General features: G+C 43.7%; 1 long non-coding RNA gene across 1 annotated transcript; it reads left to right on the top strand.

Annotated features, from left to right (window-relative positions):
* The first annotated feature begins 11,294 nt into the window (after nucleotides 1-11,294).
* LOC101934523 (uncharacterized) lies at nucleotides 11,295-20,277 on the top strand. Its single transcript, XR_256032.4, has 3 exons — nucleotides 11,295-12,122; nucleotides 13,009-13,145; nucleotides 16,787-20,277. It is a non-coding gene; the product is annotated as an uncharacterized LOC101934523 (long non-coding RNA).
* The last annotated feature ends 2,108 nt before the right edge of the window (nucleotides 20,278-22,385 follow it).

Here is a 22,385-nt window from a genome sequence, read left to right as displayed (position 1 = left end):
ACTTGCCGCAACATTTCCACAGTGATCTTGACGGGAAAAATAGAACCTAATAAACCAAATGAATTATCAACATACAAACAAAGTTGTTTCAATTTCACAAACATTTTCCAGATTGGAAAGCAAGAATTTTGATTCAATCTCCCTATTTTATTATATATACTTCACCCAGTTCTCTCCTGTACTTCATTACTGAGTGGTTTCTTTTAACCACACATTGGAGACCATTTGGTTTCTTTTATTTCATGAGTGTTTTAGATATATAAATACTAGTTTTCAGTGGTGCTGAGCATTGCCATCTCCCCCTCACTTCAGTGTGGGCTACAGGTGCTCAGCACTTCTAAAAAAAACCCCAAGTCCCTATTTTTTACATGTATTAAAAGACTTAGGTCAGCATTTTCCTAAATCCACATTTAAGTACATTTTGGGGAGCCTAATTTTAGGCATCCATGTTTGCAAATTTTGGTCTTAGCTTGTTATTGTAAAACAGCAGCCCTGCTAGGAACTTGCTCAACTCCTAAAGTTCAGTTCCTCTTTTGATGGGAAACATCTGTTGATTTAATCCTTGTCCAAAGCAGGAGAGAGAACACTTTCAGCTACTTTTACTCAGCTGATGTCTTCACTTGGCAACTGAACTTCTGATCTCAGATGAACTGCTCACTGTGATACTAAAAAATGATTGGCCCGGGCTGAAGGAAGGGGGGAGGGGAGGATGGAGGAATGTGTCCAATGGTGCTGTGGCCACCTGCAATGGGGAATTGTGGGCAGAAATGGTGTAGACCTGAGAAGTTCATTTCCTGGCCAGACCGAAGCTAATGTGCTGGTACCTCCTTGTACTGTAAGGTACGGATCCCACTCACCTTAACAACTGGGACTGATCCCTGCTGGCTTTTATGGAGGCAGTGTTTCTTTAGCATGCCTCTGCAGGGGCTGTCATCAAGATGTATTGCTGGGTGTTTCTGAGGTGGCTTTTTGGCAGAGAAGATGGTAGCAGCTTGCTGTTACAAACCAAGGGAGACAAGGTCAGCACCACATAGTCATGGGTCCAGTTGATGCTGTCTTCCATGGCAGACCTCCCCCACCCTATTCAAACTGCTGCCCCTGGATTAGGACCACAAGTGTGGGAGGACTACATAATGATGAAAATATGAGATGACCAGTAGTGGGCTCAGAACTTTTACATGAGGAAGGCCACATTGCTGTAGCTGTGAGAGGAGCTTGTCGGAGTACCAGAACCTCTGGTTATGAGAGAGAGGCAATAATGGTCCAGAATGTTGCTATTACCCTGTGGAAACTGATTGTTAGGGATCTGTTGTTGGCAAATCCACTGTTGGCACAGTGGTCATGAAGGTTTGCAAGGCCATTATTGCTCTACTGCAACACTGGGTGGTTACATTGGGAAATATCCCCCAAATAATTGTAGGATTTGAATGGATGGGGTTTCAAAGCTACTGCGATCAGCTCCTATAAGCTGTTCCTTTCCAATGTTGAGGCTAAGGCTAAAACCCACCCACATATTTTGTAATATTCTTTATAATAACAAAAATAATAATGTGGGAAGGGATTGGTGGACCTTCATCTCTTGATTGTTGTGACTGGTTGTGGCTGTGCAGATAGCTTGTCTGGCTTTGTAGTAATTCAAGGTAACTTTTGGCTTGCCCTAGATCCAGCGGTGTATTATCGCCTAGGCCAACAAGGCCTAGGCCTAGGGCGGCAAATTTGCCGGGGCGGCAAATTTGCTCTTGCCCCTTCCCCAAAGCCCCGACCTGCCTCCTCCCCCAGGCGCGCCGCACTTCCCTCCTTCCACCTCCCTCCCAGGCTTGCCGCGCTGGGAGGGAGGGAGAAGCGAGTTGCAGCGCGCTCGGAGGAGGCGGAGCAGAGGTGAGCTAGGGCCCGTGGGTGCGGGGAGTAACAGGGGGCCGGGAACCGCTCCCCGGCCCGCCCCAGGTCACCTCTGCTCCACCGCCGCCGCCATCCCCACGAGCACGCCGCAACTCCCCTTCTCCCCCCTCCCTCCCAGGCTTGCCGCGCGAAAGCGCTGGGAGGGAGGGAGGAGAAGCGAGTAGCGGCGTGTTCGGGGGATAGCGGAAGTGAGCTGGGGCCGGCGGGCACGGGAGTAACTCTTGGGTGGGGGGGCAGGGAACCACTCCCTGCCCCAGCTCACCCCTGCTCCGCTGCCGCCATCCCCCGAGCGCGCCACAACTCCCCTTCTCCCCTCTCCCTCCCTGGCTTGCCGTGGGGGAGTGGAGGTGAGGTGGCGGGGGGGGCGGAGGGAAGCGGCAATTTTTTGACGGCCTAGGGGTGGCAAATTTATTAATCCACCCCTGTCTAGATCTCAGAGTGTGGTGGCCGCTGCATGGCACAGAGATGGCATGACTGAAGGTGTTTGTATCTGAACACAAAGTATGTTAACCAGAAAGCTTGTGATTCACAACCAGTTAAATCTTTAGTGAAGACGTAGCCTCACTATATGTTTGTGCAGGGCTGAGCACAAAGGGAGCCGGATCTTGGTTGGGGCCTCTAGGTGCTAACACAATAAAAATAATAATAATAATGACCAGAATGTACTGATCAGTGTGCAAATGAACACATGAAAACTTCTTCTCCCAACATTTTGGGAAAATATGCTACTATGTTATACATGCAAGAGAGCCAGTTTTTAAAAGCCTGTCCAGCAACTGCACATACATCATATCTAAGGCTACATTTTAGTCATGGGTATTTTTAGTAAAAGTCATGGACAATAAAAGTCACAGGGAATAAACAAAAATTCATGGCCCGTGATCTGTCCGTGACTTGTACTATAAATACCCCTGACTAAATCGTAGGTGCTCTGGGGGGCTCTGGGGTGCCGCTGCTGCTTAGGGGGGAGGCTCCAGGGGGTGCTGCTGCTTAAGTGAAGAGGCTCTGAGGCGCCACTGCTGCTCCGGGGGGGGGGGGGAGGTGGAAGGACCGGGATGCTACTGCTTCTACTACTGGACAGGGGCACGGCCCAGGGCACCGCTGCTGCTCCACTGGGGATGGCTGGCCCAGGGTGCTCCAGGGCCACGCCAGGGACCGCTGCTGCTCTGGCAGCCTCTGGGGCCAGCTGCCTGGACCACCCGATCAGCAGCCGCTGCCCCCGAGGCACCGAAGCTGCTCGGGCAGCCCTAGGGTCAGCTGCACTGGCTACTGCAGAAGTCCCGGAGGTCCCAGAAAGTCACAGAATCTGACTTCCATGACCTCAGTGATAGACTCGCAACCTTAATCATATCTTAAAGAATCATATTTTCAGTGGAGTTAGTCTAGACTTACTGTGTTGCAAGGGAGAGGAGAATCCAGCTGCCTCTGTGTGTGTGTGTGTGTGTGTGTGTGTGTGTGTGTGTTCCTTTTTCTTATGTAGAGTGACTCAGATTTTCAAACCAATAATTTTAGAATAAGAAAAAAGAGGAGGGGGACCTCCACAACAGCCATTTACAATGTTTAGGGAAAACATGTATTAATAACATTTTTTAAAAAAGCATACACACATTTCCAGCTTGAAATAAGTTTTCCCTCCCCAAGAACGTTCTGAAAAATGCGTCATTTCCCGTAATTAAATCTCATGGCTAAGTTTGTTTAGGAAAGTGCTCTGTACTTCACATTTGCTAGAGGGTTTGAAGTGATATGGCAGTTGCTAAGATAATTACCCATGTTTAATGAAGAACTGAGTAAAAGACACATTTCACATGGATAATTTGTCAGCATGCCATTTCTGCCATTCTCCTCCCTCAACTTTTTATTACACAAAAAAAGAGATTGGGTTTTCTATTTCAATCCCAAATATACATTTTTAAAAAACATAATGCTTGAGGCACTCACTATTTTGATGACTTTTGTTCATTTACATAATGAGAGGTGTCTACTTATATGTTAAAATAGGTCTGTTGAATTATGGGAAAGTATATGTTGATCTGAAACGGTGTATTTTCCTGAGACATTCCTCATCTGATCTCAACGTAAGGATGGGTGAACTGGTTTAGACCATGAGCTTGTCCTTGATTAAATCTAAAATAAGAACTGGTCTCCTAAACCTTTATTCGTCCTACAAATAGCAGAACAAGAACAAGACCTTTTATTAAGATTCAGACTTTACATCTTGGAGATAACTTGCCTGGCTCACTTTCCCCTTCTAATTCCCTTGAATTTGGTGGTGGCACTATTCATAAATCTGCCTGTAATGCAACAAATACCAAGAGAAAAGTTACTGAGAACAATGTTACAGGTGAACTCAGCAAGGCTCAGTACTTCTGTGATCTTGGTTAGCGTAGCTGTGAAATAGGGAGAGAGTGACAAGCAACAGGAAAAAAACAGATTGTACACAGGTTTGGATTTATATAACACCATATGCCAGATGGCCTTAGCTCCTGGAGTGACATTTTTTCAAAGGTATGAACAAGTTAATGGAACAAACTTTTCCTGATTGAGCTTGTTTCCTCTATGGCACATTAATAAACACTTTAGGTTTTAAGAGGCTTTTGCTTTCATGGGATGTAGGGGAAGTATTATTATCCCCATTTTACAGATGGGAAAAATGAGAGAAAAGTGATATCAGCTTATTGATCCATAAAGCCTACAGTAGTCAATGCCTATTCTTGATATAGCATTGATAGGTTTAAATGCACATAGCGATGCCATCTGGTGACTAAATCTATACATTACACTTAATATTTAGGGCATAAATTCATCAATATATAGATTGGTCGATCTTAAGGCTGGAATGGACCACTGAATCATCTAGTGTGACCTCCTGTATAACACAAACCAAAGAACTTCAACTACTTATAAGCCCAATACATTAAGTTTCCCAGTTAAGTTTCCTATTATTTATGATTTGTATTACTCTACAGACTAGGAGCCCCAACCAAGGACCGGGACCCCATTGTCATAGGTGGACATTCTCTTCCCAAAGAGCTTACAGTCTAAATATTTAAATATATATATTTTAGATGGGATGGAATTTTCAAAAGAGCAAATGTAGTTGGGTGTCCAGCTTCCATTGCATGTGAAAATCTCAGGCTTGGGCTTTTCTATCTTTTACACAAACACAGACAGCACCCTGGAGAGCCAGCAATGAATCCCAGTATTTCTATTGTTTGTAATGTCCAAATCTAAGTGATATTTGAATAGTACCTCTATTTGTTGGTGTTTGGATAGCAGATTTCATCAGACTCTTAGAGAAAATCATCACAAGAAGAAAGGCATATAGGGGTTTATAGAAAGGCATATCAAACTCATTGTAAGAGCCTGCATGGCTAGAACCTGGGATCATGGGGGGTTCTCAACTGCTGAAGTCTCCACAGCCCCCTCCAAAGCTTAGGCTGGGTTCTTGCAGGAGGACTGTCTGAGGCTGGGCTCAGCAGGAAGTACCACCCAGCAGGACCTGAGAGTGGCACCTCCTAGCAGCCCACTGATTGGCTGATACCAGTACTTAAACTGGGAAGCTATGATGGGGAGCTGTCTGAGCAACAAGAGACTGCCTGCCTCTCTCTCTTCCTCTGCTTCAGCCTGCGTGTGTGTGTGTGTGTGAGTGAGTGTGTGTGAGTGAAGAGACCCCATACTCTGACTCTGCCTGACTCTTGGTTTGCCCTCTGATCTTCTAGTACCTGACATCCTCCAGATCCTGCTCTGACCATTATGTCTGACCACCCACGTCCTGGTCGTGATCCTCATTGTGTGAAGAAGGGGCTATATTTTAACAAAGATTTTTGGCTGGGTCTGTAAAGCTACCCGTAATCCATAGCAATCTTCCCACTTTCAATCAAACAGGTTTGCACAAAGATTGAGTAGAATATGGCACCTATGTAACACTACAGTCCTGCTTTTACACTACAGTCCTGCTTTCAAATTGTTCAACATCCTTTATAAAATATAGACACCAGAATTGTACACTGTATTCTAATACTGGTCTCACCATGCCCTATAGGGAGGTAAAATAATCTCCCTACTCCTGCTCACTACTACCCTGTTTATACATCCATTGATCACACTAGCCATTTTTGTCACAGCATCACGCTGGGAGCTCCCGCCTCCCGTTGAGTTATTTGTCCATTATGACCCCTACATCTTTTTCAGTCTCTGCATTTTATAGGTATGGCCTACATTTTCTGTTCCTAGATATGACTTTAGTTAGTTAGCAAAGTTACTGTTGCAATCAGCATCTCTCACTGGGGAAAAATAAGGCAAAGTACTTTTAGAACCATTGCTATGTCTGCCCTGTGTTTACTTGGTCATTTGCACATGCAATTACCCAATTTGCACAAGAAGTTCTGGTAAATGTACAAATTAGGGTGCACTACTGCATTCCTAAAATATTTAAAATACAGATCATTAAGTGCCATTATAAGGCTTTCAAGTCAACAATCCACTGAGATGAATAAGTCCAGTTCACATTTCTTGGAGCTTTTGTTTGATGCTCTCTACAGACTCAGACAACTCTTCATTGATTTTATATCAATTATACTTGGCTCACATTTGGCAAGTTTTCTTTGCAACAGAAAGGGCTAGAGATTTTTATTTTAAAAAAATGAAGTATTGTATTCTGCTGCATCTGAATGCTTCATGAAGGTCGGATCAGTACTTTAAGTAGACTAGATCCAGTGTTTGGCACCACTGATTTACAAGGTATTATGAGATAACTAACTCATTTTTATGTCATATGGATTCTTATCTGAAGTTTTCTCTTCAGCAAATAATTAAGTTTATTAGCTTCTGCTGGATTACACTCTAGGAAACATTTCTGCATCTAATATTTTAGTCACAGTAAGATCAAGTATTCAAAAAAGAATGTACATTTTAATTTAAAAGGGCACACATTGCATGGCATTGCTGCTCTGCCATTCACAACAGACATTTTTGTAATTTTCTCCACCAACCTACTTGTTGAGAATGAAGACAATACAACAGAACCACACATATCTCCATTTCAATTTCTCTTAAATCTCTTATGTAGTTCCTCATAAAATCCTTGTATGTTCAGCAAAAATTTCCAAGTTACCTTTGAAAGCTCTAGCTAATTTACACTATATTTAACAACCTCAGTTAAACAAAAATAAGTGACAGAGAACAAAAGGGACAACACCAAGGAAAAGCACTCTGTTCCCCAATAAAGCCAAAGAGAACTGAAAGCATTTTCAGTAATAATAATGTAATTATTTACAGCTCTATAGCCTCATCCAGCAGAGTAAGATAAAGCAACATGGAAGTAAGACACACCGAACAGTGGCCACAAGTTCACAAGCCTTCACTGATTTTCTGTGCCCCAGGTATTTGGGTGCCCAACTTTGAAACTCCTTGTGCCTGATTTTCAGAGGTGCTGATGACCCTCCTTGGCAGCTATATAACTTCAGCCTCTCTGAAAATCAGACACAAAGTGTTTCACCCAAAACCAGAGGTACACAAAATCTATTCCTGTCTCAGATGCTGTCCCTGAAAACATATGTTATTGAAAAAGATCAGCTGATCTTACAAGATATGGAGCAACTGATGCTAATATATGAGATCAGAATCAGGTTGAGAATGTCCCTCCTCTAACCTCTTAAAAACAATACATTCTTCTTCTAGTGCTGTCCCTGTGGGTGCTCCACTTCAGCTGTTGGTGCGTCCCGGCACCGCCGATCAGAGATTTATGGTAGCAGTGTCGCGCATGCACAGTAGCCATCTTGTGGTGCTGTTGGTGCCGCATCCAGCATGCGCATGACCTGAGCCCTCCAGTTTCTTCTCATCTGTCCTCGGCTGAAAACGGAGCTCAGGGGCAGTGTTCATCACTCTTGCCAAACCTTTGAAAAAAATAGCAATCAGGCATGTGTTAGTGTTTTACATGGAAAGGACCAAACCTTTCCGGAAATCTTCTAGACTTTTTGTTTCTACTACCTAACGTTCGAAAGGCTGCGCAATCTCCACTCAGGGACTGTCTAAATGGATCTCTGCATGCATTCAATATTGCTATCATATTCGGAACACGGACTCGCCTATGCACATCAGAGCGCACTCCACATGATCAGTTTCAACCTCTATAGTGTTCCTAAATAATGTTTCGATACTAGAGATTTGTAGGGTGGTCACTTAGGCCTCTGTCCACACATTCACTGAGCAGTATGCAATCACTCAAGACTCCAAGGCTTATGCCATAGTGGGCCTAACTGTACTTACCACTATGACTCAAATGAACCCAAAGTCCCTCCTGCCTTCTGAGGGGCACTGCTGTACAGTCACCTGAAGTGGAGTACGCACAGGGACAGCACTTGAAGAAGAAGAGAGGGTTACTCACCTTGTGCAGTAACTCAGGTACTTCGAGATGTGTGTCCCTGTGGGTGCTCCACTACCCGCCCTCCTCCCATCTACTTCGGAGTTCGCCACTAGGACGCTGCGGTAGAGAAGGAACTGGAGGGCTTGGGTGGTGCGCACACTACACCCAGCACCAACAGCACCGCGAGACACCTACTGCGCACGCGTGACCCGTGCAGACACTGCTACCATAAATCTCCGATCAATGGCGCTGGGATGCGCTGACACCTGAAGTGGAGCACCCACAGGAACACACATCTCAGTTACTGCACAAAGTGAGTAACCCTCTCTTTGACTCAAACTGTGTAGTATTGCTAGCTATAACCAGTTCTGAAAATGAGATTCATCCCCATGCTTTGTCTCTCTTGCCCTGGCCCAAATACTGAGAAGATGTCTTCTTAGGGCATGTCTACACTTACCTCTGGAGTGATTGATCCAGCAGGGGTCAATTTATCGTGTCTAGTGAAGACGCGATAAATCTACCACCAAGCGCTCTCCTGTCAACTCCGGTACTTCACCGGAGCGAGAGGCACAAGCAGAGTCGACGGGGGAGCGTCAGCAGTTGACTTACCGCAGCGAAGACACCGCAGTAAGTAGATCTAAGTACATCTACTTCAGATATGCTATTCACATAGCTGAAGTTGCGTAACTTAGATCGACCCCCCCACACACACACTGTAGACCAGGCCTTAGTGTTCATTTCCCTTTGCCCAAATGGGGTGTTTGGGTGTATGTCACTACAGCCTGCCCACAGAAGAAATATGTTGGCTGGGCAGGGTTATTCCCTTTTTGCAGGACCTCTTTCCCCTATTAGGACTTAGGCTTCCTAACTATAGGGTGAATTCTGGACAGAAGGTGGTCTGATGGCCTTCCCTTCATGCCCAGTGTCTTCATAGGGTGTCCGACTGGTTCCCTTCTGGATCTTCAGTGATTAGCAGTCCCTCTTTTCCATTCAGTTACTCTAGGGAGCCAGTCAGTAGGTCCATATGCCCTAAATCCCCCCAGTAACTATCTTCAGAAGAGATGTAAGGAGACTGCTTATTTTTCTTTCCCATCATCCAAGCATCAGGACCAGGAAACACGTTCTTTGGCTTTGTTGCACATGCCCTTTAAAACTCTCAACTAGACATACCCCAGAGTAGACTGGAATATTGGGAAACCCTGCCCCATGGTACAGTGCACTCTTGGGTGTCTTTACTTTAGTGAGTTAAAAGGCTAGTATTGCAGGAATGTTCTAATTCCCGGTGCTGTAAGAAGGTGAGTGGGCAAGGTGCCCGCCCTGTGAAGATATCTACTGACATGACTTAGAGTGGGAGAGGAGGGCCCAATGATGGATCCCTAAGACGCAGGAGGGGAGTTTATGCTAACTGGACTCTCCGACAAGGAAAAAAGGAAAAGCTTGGGTACTTTTGAAGACATCAGAGGGGAAGGAGATAAAAGACCACTAGTCTTCCTCTTCCAGCCTAAGCTAACATAAAATTAAAAAATTCCAATTCTTAACTCAGCTACCCCCAAATATTTTGCTGCATATGTTGCAAATGCCAATTTGGTACTCAGATGTGCATTATATTCTTATTTGGGGGTCCTGATACCTGAATAGTAGGACTCCGGCTATCAAATTCTCCCAAATATTAATATTCACCTATTCACACATCACTACTTTTATGCCTATGGTACCTATCCTGTGGGCATAAAGTTGTTCTATGTATTAGTTTTAGTAGTATGTCATTCTATCTTGTTTTGTTTTATCTATAGATGATTTAGTGTTTTCTGTTCTGTTGTTGCCGGAGGGACCTAGAAGGTGATTTCAGATAGGAGCCATAAATATGAAATGTTTTACTGTTATGATGGGAATATTTCTCAGCTCTCACACTCTGGTTGCAAGATTCAAGGCTGTCTGTGAAAGGGGCACTGTCAAGTACTTTTTGTGTCTGTATAGTTTACACTTATAGTTTGTTTTTTGGATTTTCCCCCCGTCTGCTGTTTTTAAGAATTGCTTTTTAAAAGCTTGAGATTAACTGCTTTGTGTCCATAGTGCTTTGTGTCCTTCCCCCTTGTAATCCACTGGCAAGTCTCCTGTCTTTCTTACTGAGAACAGTCATTTATTCAGTGCATTTAGTACTCGGTTATTCTAGGTACTTGCATTTTACCCTGATCCAGCAAAGCATGGTAAGCATCTATTTAATTTTAGACTTCTGAGTAGCCCTATTCAAGGGAACTACTTTGGGATCCTTGCAGGACTGAGTCTTTAGAAAATATTCATCAAACGCATCTAGAGCAGTGCCGTAAAAATGAAGCACAAAATATCACAAATGAGTCAGAACTAACCAGCCCATGTACATATTCAAACGAGAGAGAGCGAGGACTCTGGCACCAAAGGAAAACCAATAGACAAAGTCCAACCACTCTATCTGAAATAGGGCTCAGTCCTCAAATTATTATAAATCAAGGGGAAAAGCAGGGAAGGGGGCAGTATATAGGACAGTTCAACCAAACCAGATGGATCTCGTCATGTGCTTTAAAGGCAGCCAAATGGGGGATTCAAGAGGACCTCTCCCAGGAGGTGTTCACAGTTATGGACCCTTAGCCATGGAGGCCTGCTCTTTGCTTAGTCCTAGGCATCAAGAGCAGACCTCAGTCAACCACATCTGCCAGGAAGGGATTATAAGGCAGACACAATACTCGATCATGTCAGAGCTCTTTCTTTAGAAACTATGCAATCTGGAACTCTCAAGGCCTAGGATTGTACTATTTCAGGAGTGACAAGGGATCAGCTAATATGTTGCAATATGGTTATGAGCTGGGAACAACCTAAAGGCTTTGATTTTGCAAAAGTCATCTGTTCCTTAATATAACAGCAGTTACTTCTCTAAAGCTGCCACATAATAGACAAGGATCAGGAATGAATTTGAGAAAGACTTCTATTCCCAGGCTAATGGATTATGAGTTACTGTCTTTGACTCCCTCTTAGTCACAGGTTGGTTTTCAGAGGAGAAAACAGAATTATAGGGAGAGGAAAGAAAAAGAGGGGGAAAAGGCATCCCTCTGGCTGGGTGATAGAAAAAAGAAAACAACAAACATATGCTCTTTTCTCACACTTTCCCTCTTCCTCACCATTCTGCATCCTTAGTGTCCTTCCAGATAGTTTCTTAATCATGCAGCTGCTAATCGCAGGCAGTGACTACTAATGGGGATGCATTGCTTGTGTTCTGGATCCTTTTAATTGGTACACGTTATTCCATCATGAGTTTTCTTGCCCTTTGCTCCTGAAAGATCTTGTGCTGGCCAGTATCCGAGATAAGAGCCTGGACTACCTCACCAGTGGTCTAACAATTATTTTGTATTACAAAATATGGCTATAGGGTGAAATTCACTCCAGTGCAGAGGGCTTGCAGAATGCTCTGTGCACCACTTGAGACCTACATTAAGGGCATAAGTGGTGCTTAGGGACTTGGTTTCTTCTATTTCATTATTTCTGTCTGCAGGTCAGGAAAGATTTGATTAGTTTCTCTGTTTTTCCACATCTAAAACCAGACCTATGCAATAAAGCAATTGGAATCATAATGTTGTCAAGCACAAGTGTAACGTACAATATCACTGGGACAGGCCAATTATACTCCAGCGTTGGGTTGCATTCCCTATTTTTGGCTGTGGGAATAGGTAACCATGGTGATTGCAGTAGCGCTACTTCTGCATACGAAGATTACAGTGAAAACTCTACAATTGCCAGCACTCACAACCACGCTGCCTCCTTAACCCAAAAGGAGAAAACACTCTCCTGCTCAGCCATGGCTTTGTCTACACTGCATACTAACCATGGGGTAAGTAATCGTGCTTGTCAATGCGTGGTAGCCTACCCCAGTACTGTACTAACCTATTCTGCCATTACTCGTCCCCACCTTGTTAACACTGTATGTGGGCATGACAAGCAGTACAGCTATCTGGGCTGATAGCCTGAGATTCTTATTGCCACAATTCCATGTTCACACTCTATTCTCACATTCACAACATGTTGTTTTTGTCTGTTCACTCTTGGGATTATGGGAAGAAATGATCTAAGCCAGCAAAATTCATTTCCTGGCAGAGACCCAGCTGGTATGGTGATACACTGCTACATGCTGATGTTATGGCTCCTCCTATCCTTAATTACCAGGACTGAGAGCTGCTGCTTTTTTAGGAGGAAGTGTCTTTTTTCGTGCCTTTTGCCAGAAAACAGTGGCTGGGGCTGGGGGGGTTCCAGAAGCTGTTTTAAGGCCTGCAAAGACAGGGATGGTGACTTACTGCTCAGAGAGGCATAACAGTTACTGACTAGGACTTTGTGAATGTGGAGGTGTGGACTGAGCTGAAGATGTTTTTAATGGCAGATGACCCTCATGCCACTCTTAGGCCAGGAACACAAGCACACACTGTGGGACCAGCAGTGGCCCCAGAACTTTCCATGAGGAAAGGCCATAGGCGCTGGCTTCCTCTGGGCCCAGGGAGTGCTCAATCCCCCGCTCTGCCCCAGGGCCCGCCCTCACCCGACCCCTTTCCCCAACCCCACCCCCCCATCCTGCCTCTTCCCGTGCCTGCTCTGCCCCCACCCACCCCATCTCCCAAGGCCCCATCCTCACCCCGCCTCTTCCCACCCAGTTCCGCCACCTCCCCTGAGCATGCCCTTCCTCCTGCATGCCGTGAAACAGCTGATTGCGGCAACATATCCTTTAGAGCCCTGGTTGATGAAGCTGAGCCAACAGGACAAGATGCAGTTCAACTACGGCATGAGGAAGTGCAGGATTGTGGTGGAATGTGCCTTGGCTGACTAAAGGCAAGATGACACAGTTCACTGACTCGTCTGCCTTGCGGTATGTTGAACACCATGCATGTGATTGGGGCATTTTGTATGCTTCACAATATTTGTCAGTTTACGGGCAAGTACTTTGGGCTGGAGTGGATTCCTCGTCATTTGAATTGGCATGTAATTAAAGACAACCAACAAAAGAACCCGTTATGGCTGCAAGGTCTGCTACAGCAAAGGCTGTAAGCGATGCCGTTTCTGCTCACATATTTGAGCTGCATGGCGACTATACTTGGGCAGAATAATGGGGCTGTTGCATAGTGCATTGACAAGCTCCTCTCCGAGCCTATGACCACTCCCCTCTTCCTCTTTCTCTCCTTGCAGTCTGACTGTGGGGATGGGGTCATGTCTTTGCAGACATCCAGGTTCCAAACACACACCTATCCCAAACACATGCCTCCATTCTGAAATGAGGTTGTGTGCTCAGAATATGGTCCAATTCACTGTAAAACCGACAGGTTGTTGAGGCATCACTGAATCTGTTATCCTTATTGCTGGCCTTCCAGTAGATCACCTTGAGTCGCTTAATCTTCTCCCTGCACTGCTGTCTGGTCTACTCAATCCATGATTGGTCAGCAGCTGCATAGATATACCTTCATACGGCTGGATGTTCCTCTTTGTTAAATTCATGAGTTTTGCTCACTTCAGCCCAAAGATGTATTCATATGACTGGGTGCCTGCACAGTGATACACAGGCTTCTTACGGGCCATTGCTCTGTTGGTTCAAACACTAGGAATGGGTGAGGCTGGAGAAACTGCAAGCAGGGTAGGACTGAGGATACTGAGCTGGAGGATATGAAGGTAGACCACTCCCAGTTAGGGATCAGAACACAGGTAGCATGGGTAGATGGCAAGGTACTACACAGGAATGGGAGCTTGTAATGGTCTGGAGGTCACCCTGGTGTGCCCACTGTGGTCAGGTGTGGTGCTACAGGTGAGCCACTTCCCCAGTTTCCCCTTACCTCAAGTATAAACTAGTACAAGCAGACTTCCTAGTATTAAAGCGTGTCCCCTTTGGAGGATCTTATGTATTTAACAGAAAAAGACAAAGAAACCTTCAGTCAGCTACTTCACCAGAAACTCTCCACCTATGGGTTATAAGAACAACCATATTGGGTCAGGCCAATGGTCCTTCTAGCCCAGTATCCTGTCTTCTGACAGAGGTCAGTGCCAGGTGCTTCAGAGGGAATGAACAGAACAGGCAATCATTGAGTGATCCATCCCCTGTCATCCAGGGCTGCCCAGAGTGGGGGGGGGCAAGTGGGGCAATTTGCCCCAGGCCCTGGGCCCCACAGGGGCCCCCACGAGAATATAGTATTCTATAGTATTGCAACTTTTTTTATGGAAGGGTCCCCTGAAATTGCTTTGCCCCAGGCCCCCTGAATCCTCTGGGCGGCCCTGCTGTCATCCATTCCCATCTTCTGGCAATCAGAGGCCAAGGGCACCCTTGAACATCTTGGCTAATAGCCATTGATGGACCTATCCTCCAAGAACATATTGAATTCTTTTTTTGAACATTATTATAGTGTTAGCCTTCACAACATCCCTTTGCAATGAGCTCCACATGTTGACTTTGTGTTGTGTGAAGAAGTACTTCCTGATGTTTGTTTTTAACTTGTTGACTATTAATTTCACTGGGTGACCCCTGGTTCTTGTGTTATGTGAAGGAGTAAATAACACTTCCCTCTTCACTTTCTTCACATCATTCACGATTTACCAACCTGTATCATTTCCTCTCTTAGTCGTCTCTTTTCCAAGCTGAGAAGTCTCCTCATTTGGAAACTGTTTCCTATCCTTAATCATTTTTGTTGCCCTTCTTTGTAACTTTTCCAATTCTAATATACATTTTTTGAGATGGGGTGACCAGAACTGCACACAGTATTCAAGGTATGGGCCTATCATGGATTTTTATAGTGGCATAGATATTTTCTGTTTTATTGTCTATCCCTTTCTTAATGGTTCCTAACATTCAGTCTCATGTCTTGCCCCTCCAGAGCCTGGGCACTCTCAAACTGAATTCCCTGACTGGAGCTTGGGCCTCTGCTGGACATATGGCTGGGTAACAGTCTTCCCCCCAACAGTGCACAACTCTTTGCTGAGCCAGTCCCTAATAGCTGCCCAGGAGGTTCCACACCCCGTTCATTCTCCTAGGCTGCTCCGGTACTTATTAATACAGATTCCCATTAAATGGCCCTGTTTCCTACAGTAACTGAAGGGCTGTTATTTACACAACAGGAACTCTTTATGAGCTGATTACAATGGCACCAGTCCCAGATTAATCAAATTGCGTGGGTCAGTCTACAGACTCAGTGAAATGAATGTTCCAGCTGGTTCAGTATTTCTTAACATCATTATGATGTTTGAAATCAACTGATGGGAAAGTGCCCCCTCTCCTGCAACTGTGACTTTTACACCTCTTGTAAATGCAAAGGATACTTTAAAATTCACCTCTACATGGTCATTTCTTCACTACCTGCAATTACTGGAGCTGAAAGTCTCTTTCCCCTTAAAGAGCACTGTCAAGAGGGAGGTCAGACTAGATGATCATAATGGTCCCTTCTGACCTTAAAGTCTATGAGAGAAAGTGTGATTAAAAGGGCAGAATGCAAACACCATTTTCTCCAGAATAATATTTTGAAAGCCTTCTATGTTTTTAATAATCCTATTTAGAATTTTTTTAAGAGTAAGAGAGCAGGGTTAAGTTAGAGATGTGGCAGTGTTTTCATTATAAAACACTATTTTGCAAGAGTTTCTAGTACGTTCACAAAAAAATCCACTATAGTTTAAAACCAAGGAGAGAGGGCTTTTTTAAATGGCTGCTGAATTTGAGTGCAAAGTTAGCATGGAATTTAAGGCTTCCCTCTTTTTTTGGCATTTGCATAGCTCACCCTTTAAAAACAAAAACAAAAACAGAAGCTATTTTCTGAGAGACTGTATAAAGCCCTGACCCTGCATTGCAGTTGACTAATGGGACTCCAGATGTGCATGAGAACTGCACTAGTGGCCAGGTTCAGACACTATGGTGATGAATAGTGTTGATGGGTGTAGGCCCATATCAGGCTGCCTAGATTTTACACATATAATGAGAAGCAGCCTAAAAAAGTAGATCTACAATTACACTAGCTGGGATACAATTTTTAAGTGGTATAAATTAAACCCTCATCCTTCAGGATTAAAGACACTCCCAAACTGCCCTGGGTTAAGAAGAAACTTCCCCATAGGCATGTTACTGCATATTTGTCTATTTCAACACGCCAGCTAAAACCTTCCTCTGAAGTCTCTGGAACTGAGGACTGTCTGAGACAGCACCAAATAAGATAGACCATTGGTCTGAATTGGAAAGGGAACTCCTTTGTTCAAATGTGTTAGTAAAAGAAAGAAGAGCTTTTGGTGGTGACAGTGTTATTTTACATGTTGTGTTCTGCAAATGCTGAATAATAAAGAACAAGCCAACATGGCTGCCTCCTGACTACACCAATTATTTACCATTTCTATTGGAAACTATTTCTCAAAATAATTTTGAGCCTTTCCTTATAATCAAAAAAGTGGTTAAAGCTCTTTACATATTTGCCTCTAGCCAGAAGGTGTTTGATGATTCTGACATAGAAAAGAAATGTATGTTTGACTCATCTCTTTTTGTTCCATTAGGAAGAAAGCTACAATCATTTCTGAGAAACAAAGTAATAGCTACTTTCAAGAGAAGAGACTTTTTATTTTTCTTTGCATTGCCTGGGCAACACGGGCTCAGAGAAGAAAATCAATACCTTTAAACAAAGAGTTCACCAGTCTTTGAATTAATGTAGTTATTTTAATCCCACTTAAACATGCATGGATTGGTTAATGAAGAGACTTAAAAGCCTTCTGACGATACAGAAAAAGGAAGCTGTGGAGGCAGATCAGTGTGTAGTGGATTCTGATGCTCCTATTCGTGTTTCCAATTTACCTGATTTTTAATCAACCCCCTCTCATCTGTGTTCCTGGTTTATTTTTCCTTTCCCTTTCTGCAGTGAGGCAGTGTGTCCTGACCTTTGTCCCTGTATAAACACTATTCTCTCTAACGCAGTTACCATTTGAGTATATACAGCGATTGAAGTACAAAGTAAAATACCCATTGACTCCACTGGGAATGTGTTTCCTCACTCTTAAAGCATCCATAATCCATTAGCCTGGGAATAGAAGTCTTTCTCAAATTCATTCCTGATCCTTGTCTATTATGTGGCAGCTTTAGAGAAGTAACTGCTGTTATATTAAGGAACAGATGACTTTTGCAAAATCAAAGCCTTTAGGTTGTTCCCAGCTCATAACCATATTGCAACATATTAGCTGATCCCTTGTCACTCCTGAAATAGTACAATCCTAGGCCTTGAGAGTTCCAGATTGCATAGTTTCTAAAGAAAGAGCTCTGACATGATCGAGTATTGTGTCTGCCTTATAATCCCTTCCTGGCAGATGTGGTTGACTGAGGTCTGCTCTTGATGCCTAGGACTAAGCAAAGAGCAGGCCTCCATGGCTAAGGGTCCATAACTGTGAACACCTCCTGGGAGAGGTCCTCTTGAATCCCCCATTTGGCTGCCTTTAAAGCACATGACGAGATCCATCTGGTTTGGTTGAACTGTCCTATATACTGCCCCCTTCCCTGCTTTTCCCCTTGATTTATAATAATTTGAGGACTGAGCCCTATTTCAGATAGAGTGGTTGGACTTTGTCTATTGGTTTTCCTTTGGTGCCAGAGTCCTCGCTCTCTCTCGTTTGAATATGTACATGGGCTGGTTAGTTCTGACTCATTTGTGATATTTTGTGCTTCATTTTTACGGCACTGCTCTAGATGCGTTTGATGAATATTTTCTAAAGACTCAGTCCTGCAAGGATCCCAAAGTAGTTCCCTTGAATAGGGCTACTCAGAAGTCTAAAATTAAATAGATGCTTACCATGCTTTGCTGGATCAGGGTAAAATGCAAGTACCTAGAATAACCGAGTACTAAATGCACTGAATAAATGACTGTTCTAAGTAAGAAAGACAGGAGACTTGCCAGTGGATTACAAGGGGGAAGGACACAAAGCACTATGGACACAAAGCAGTTAATCTCAAGCTTTTAAAAAGCAATTCTTAAAAACAGCAGACGGGGGGGAAATCCAAAAAACAAACTATAAGTGTAAACTATACAGACACAAAAAGTACTTGACAGTGCCCCTTTCACAGACAGCCTTGAATCTTGCAACCAGAGTGTGAGAGCTGAGAAATATTCCCATCATAACAGTAGAACATTTCATCTTTATGGCTCTTAGAAAGCAATTTTCTTCCATTCTAACTCAGTTTGAGCTTTGAAAGTTCTTGTGCGTCTGCATAGAAGCTAGTTGATGCTTTGGAAAAAACAGATATAGTTTAAAACCTAATTAATGTATTTGTACAGCAAGTTTGCCACTAATCTGTAGAAGTAGCAAAATTCTCCCGGCCGACTCTGTGATCTGGCCTGTCTACTATTTTGCTATGCTAAATGCTATTACAAACATCTGTCCATCCAAAATGGCCCCTCTGTCGTATGTTCTCTTACATAAGCAAAGAGAGATTTAGACAGGAACCAGACTTCTGCTATTTCCTGTTCGCTCACATGTGCCAAGGAAACCATTGAGGGGCAGAGCAATAGCACAGCAGACTGGTGGAAGTTTGAAACCCATGGTACAGTTACGGAAGACAGGCACACACACACTTCCTTGGAGTTTTTTAAGGTCAGGCTTAACAAAGCCCTGGCTGAGATGATTTAGTTGGGGATTGGTCCTGCTTTGAGCAGGGGGTTGGACTAGATGACCTCCTGAGGTCCCTTCCAACCCTGTAATTCTATGATTCTATGATAAAGAGGGCATGGTTTAGACCAGGGGTCGGCAACCTTTCAGAAGTGGTGTGCCGAGTCTTCATTTATTCACTCTAATTTAAGGTTTTGCGTGCCAGTAATACATTTTAATGTTTTTAGAAGGTCTCTATAAGTCTATAATATATAACTAAACTATTGTTGTATGTAAAGTAAATAAGGTTTTTAAAATGTTTAAGAAGCTTCATTTAAAATTAAATTAAAATGCAGAGACCCTCGGACCAGTGGTCAGGACCCGGGCAGTGTGAGTGCCACTGAAAATCAGCTCACGTGCCGCCTTCTGCACGCGTGCCATAGGTTGCCTACCCCTGGTTTAGACTCTTTGGGACATTTCCCAAGCCAATTCACCCATCCCTACTTTCTTTTTAATCATCACTTTAACGGTACATACAATACCTGAAGTCCAAATTAATTTCAATCTTCATTCAATGGCCCTTTTTAAAATGTGAAAAGACACATTTTTTAAAAGTGTTGGCCAGTTCTTATGCAATGAGGTAAAACCCCAAATGTTATTTTGTTCTACACACTCTACACCAAGGTGATGTCCAATACTATTTCTCGCATTCTGAGGTGTTATTTTCTAGCCCTTTCTGTCTGATCATAAATTAGACTTAGCTTGTAAAAACATGCAATTTTTATCTTACATAACTCCTCAATGTCAACTGCCAGAAAGGTATCTCAAAGGATCATAAGCGTTGTTGACATTACACTAGAAAGTCAAAGTCAGTGATCCTGAAAAGGAAACGCTCTTTCAGTGTTTAACAAAGGAATAATCACATGCAATATACTCAATCCAGGACATTGCATAATCAAATTTTTAAAAATCATTAAGCACATCACTTACCTATTTAAAGATACACTATTAAGATTTACACTGTGATAACTGAAATATTTATGTATTTTCTTTAGGTACTAATAATGCCATGGAGTCTTTAATTTAAAATCTGTTTGTAAACTTAACTTGTCTATCCTCATGTATGCTGTTTATTGCTTTTTAATTTATGAAAATGTGTTTATTTCTTAATTCACATGCACAAGCGTAATGACATCGTCATCTCTGATGATTGGACATCTGATCTGGACACCTCTGCACGTTCCATAACGTAAAGGAATAGTGCTTCTGATAGCTGAACTTCTGCTATAATACCCACTCCACAAAATTCGCTGAAGTCAAGGCATGTGCTGAATTTTGTACAGTGGTTACTTTTTGGGTGGTATAACTTCACCAGAGATCTGAATGCTAATAAACGTATCATTTGTTTGAAAAAGCAATATCTTAGATTTTCACATAATTGTTCATTTACAAATTTCTGATATCAGATAAATGCATTGCATTAGAGTCTCCCATCAAATTGGAGACTGTTATAAATACAGAAATACTGTGCTATTGTTGCCATAGGGATGGTGTGAGATCACAGCAAGAATTGTGATTGGGATATTGGGAGAAGGGGGAATCCATGTGACCATCTTGTTTTGAAAGGATGAAACTCACCCCTGTGGTGACAACGAGCCCAAGCTCAGACTTGGCACTGCAAAGCTGCCCTATTAGGACAGGTGGAGATCCCCCTTGTCATAAGAAAATCACCAGTTGCCTAAAGCTGGCATACCTTCCAGTAAAGGGAGCATCTGGGGGTGTGGTCAAGAGTGGGAGGGGCATGGCTAGAGGACAGTGTGCTCTGCTTAACCTGTGCCAGCAGGAGGTGCCCGTGGGGCTTAATTTACACGGGGGGGAAAACTGGCCACAGCACTGGGGAAATGGAAAGGATATTTATAGCCACCTGTACCTCAACCCCTGGATCTTGCACCAAGCACAGCTTAGACAAACCTAAGGATCTGGCCCATAGAAAATTAGTGGGGCATAGGTCTTGTGCTGGTCCTCTGCACAGGAGTGAATTTTACCCAACAAGCAGTCTACAGTGTGAAAGTTTGAGACCCTCTGTATTACAATGACTCCTGCTCCCAACAAAACTTCACCCCAAGCATTTATATTCTGAAAAATATAAATGTGTGGTGGTGGGGGGAGGGGAGGAAGTCCTTACAAACATCTTCTATTTTAGTACTTTGATTATTTAGGCCAGATTGTGAACTCCTTATGCTCAGTGTGAGTTACTCTCATGAGTCAGCCCATTGACTTCAGTGGGGCTGGTCAGCTGAATAAGTTCTCCCCAATTTGAGTAAGGCTTGCACAATGCCACTCTAAATATTTACAATAGCATAGGACAACATAGTCAGGAATAAACATAAACACAGCATAAATAGCGTTGCCAAATCCAAGGCCCATGGAATTCTGTGGCAAAATTCCCATTGTGTGACCTGGATTTGACCCAAGATGAACAGCTCAGTAATTCTGAGAAAACAGTCACGTTCCTTCCCAGAGTCAGCACTGTGCTGTTCTATCAAGTACAAATATTTACTTTAAAAAAATAAGTGAACATGCCAGTGAATCTGCAGTTCTGCAGAAAAGGACCTGGGGATTACAGTGGATGAGAAGCTGGATATGAGTCAGCAGTGTGCCCTTGTTGCCAAGAAGGCCAATGGCATATTGGGCTGTATTAGTAGGAGCATTGCCAACAGATCGAGGGAAGTGATTATTCCCCTCTATTCGGCGCTGGTGAGGCCACACCTGGAGTATTGAGTCCAGTTTTGGTCCCCCCACTACAGAAGGGATGTGGGCAAATTGGAGAGAGTCCAGCGGAGGGCAACAAAAATTATTAGGGGGCTGGGGCAGATGACTTATGAGGAGAGGCTGAGGGAACTGGGGTTATTTAGTCTCAGAAGAGAAGAGTGAGGGGGGATCTGATAGCAGCCTTCAACTACCTGAAGGGGGGTTCCAAAGAGGATGGAGCTAGGCTGTTCTCAGTGGTGGCAGATGACAGAACAAGAAGCAATGGTCTCAAGTTGCAGTAGGGGAGGTCTAGGTTGGCTATTAGGAAACACTATTTCACTAGGAGGGTGATGAAGCACTGGAATGGATTACCTAGGGAGGTGGTGGAATCTCCATCCTTAGAGGTTTTTAAGGCCTGGCTTGACAAAGCCCTGGCTGGGATGATTTAATTGGTGTTGGTCCTGCTTTGAGCAGGGGATTGGACTAGATGACCTCATGAGATCTCTTCCAATCCTAATATTCTATGATTCTATGAACAGGCTCATAATACAGATTCAGCTTGGGTAAGTAGTTACCTCCATTGATCACAGACCATAGCATAAAACAACCAAGTGAAGGGAGCAAAATAAGCAAAGTACCAAATTTTCAAAAAGTGGCCTGTAAATTAACACCTTCTACATTTCTACACATAGGTATCTGTGAATGTAAATCCCACTGCTCATGCAGAAAATGACCATGCTTTCAATCCAATCTCCCTCAAAAATACACATGTGAG

Source organism: Chrysemys picta, chromosome 6 (genome assembly GCF_011386835.1).
Source record: "Chrysemys picta bellii isolate R12L10 chromosome 6, ASM1138683v2, whole genome shotgun sequence".
NCBI classification, from domain to species: domain Eukaryota; kingdom Metazoa; phylum Chordata; order Testudines; family Emydidae; genus Chrysemys; species Chrysemys picta.
Note: the sequence above shows the minus strand (reverse complement) of the source record. Positions and strands in the feature narration are given on the sequence as shown.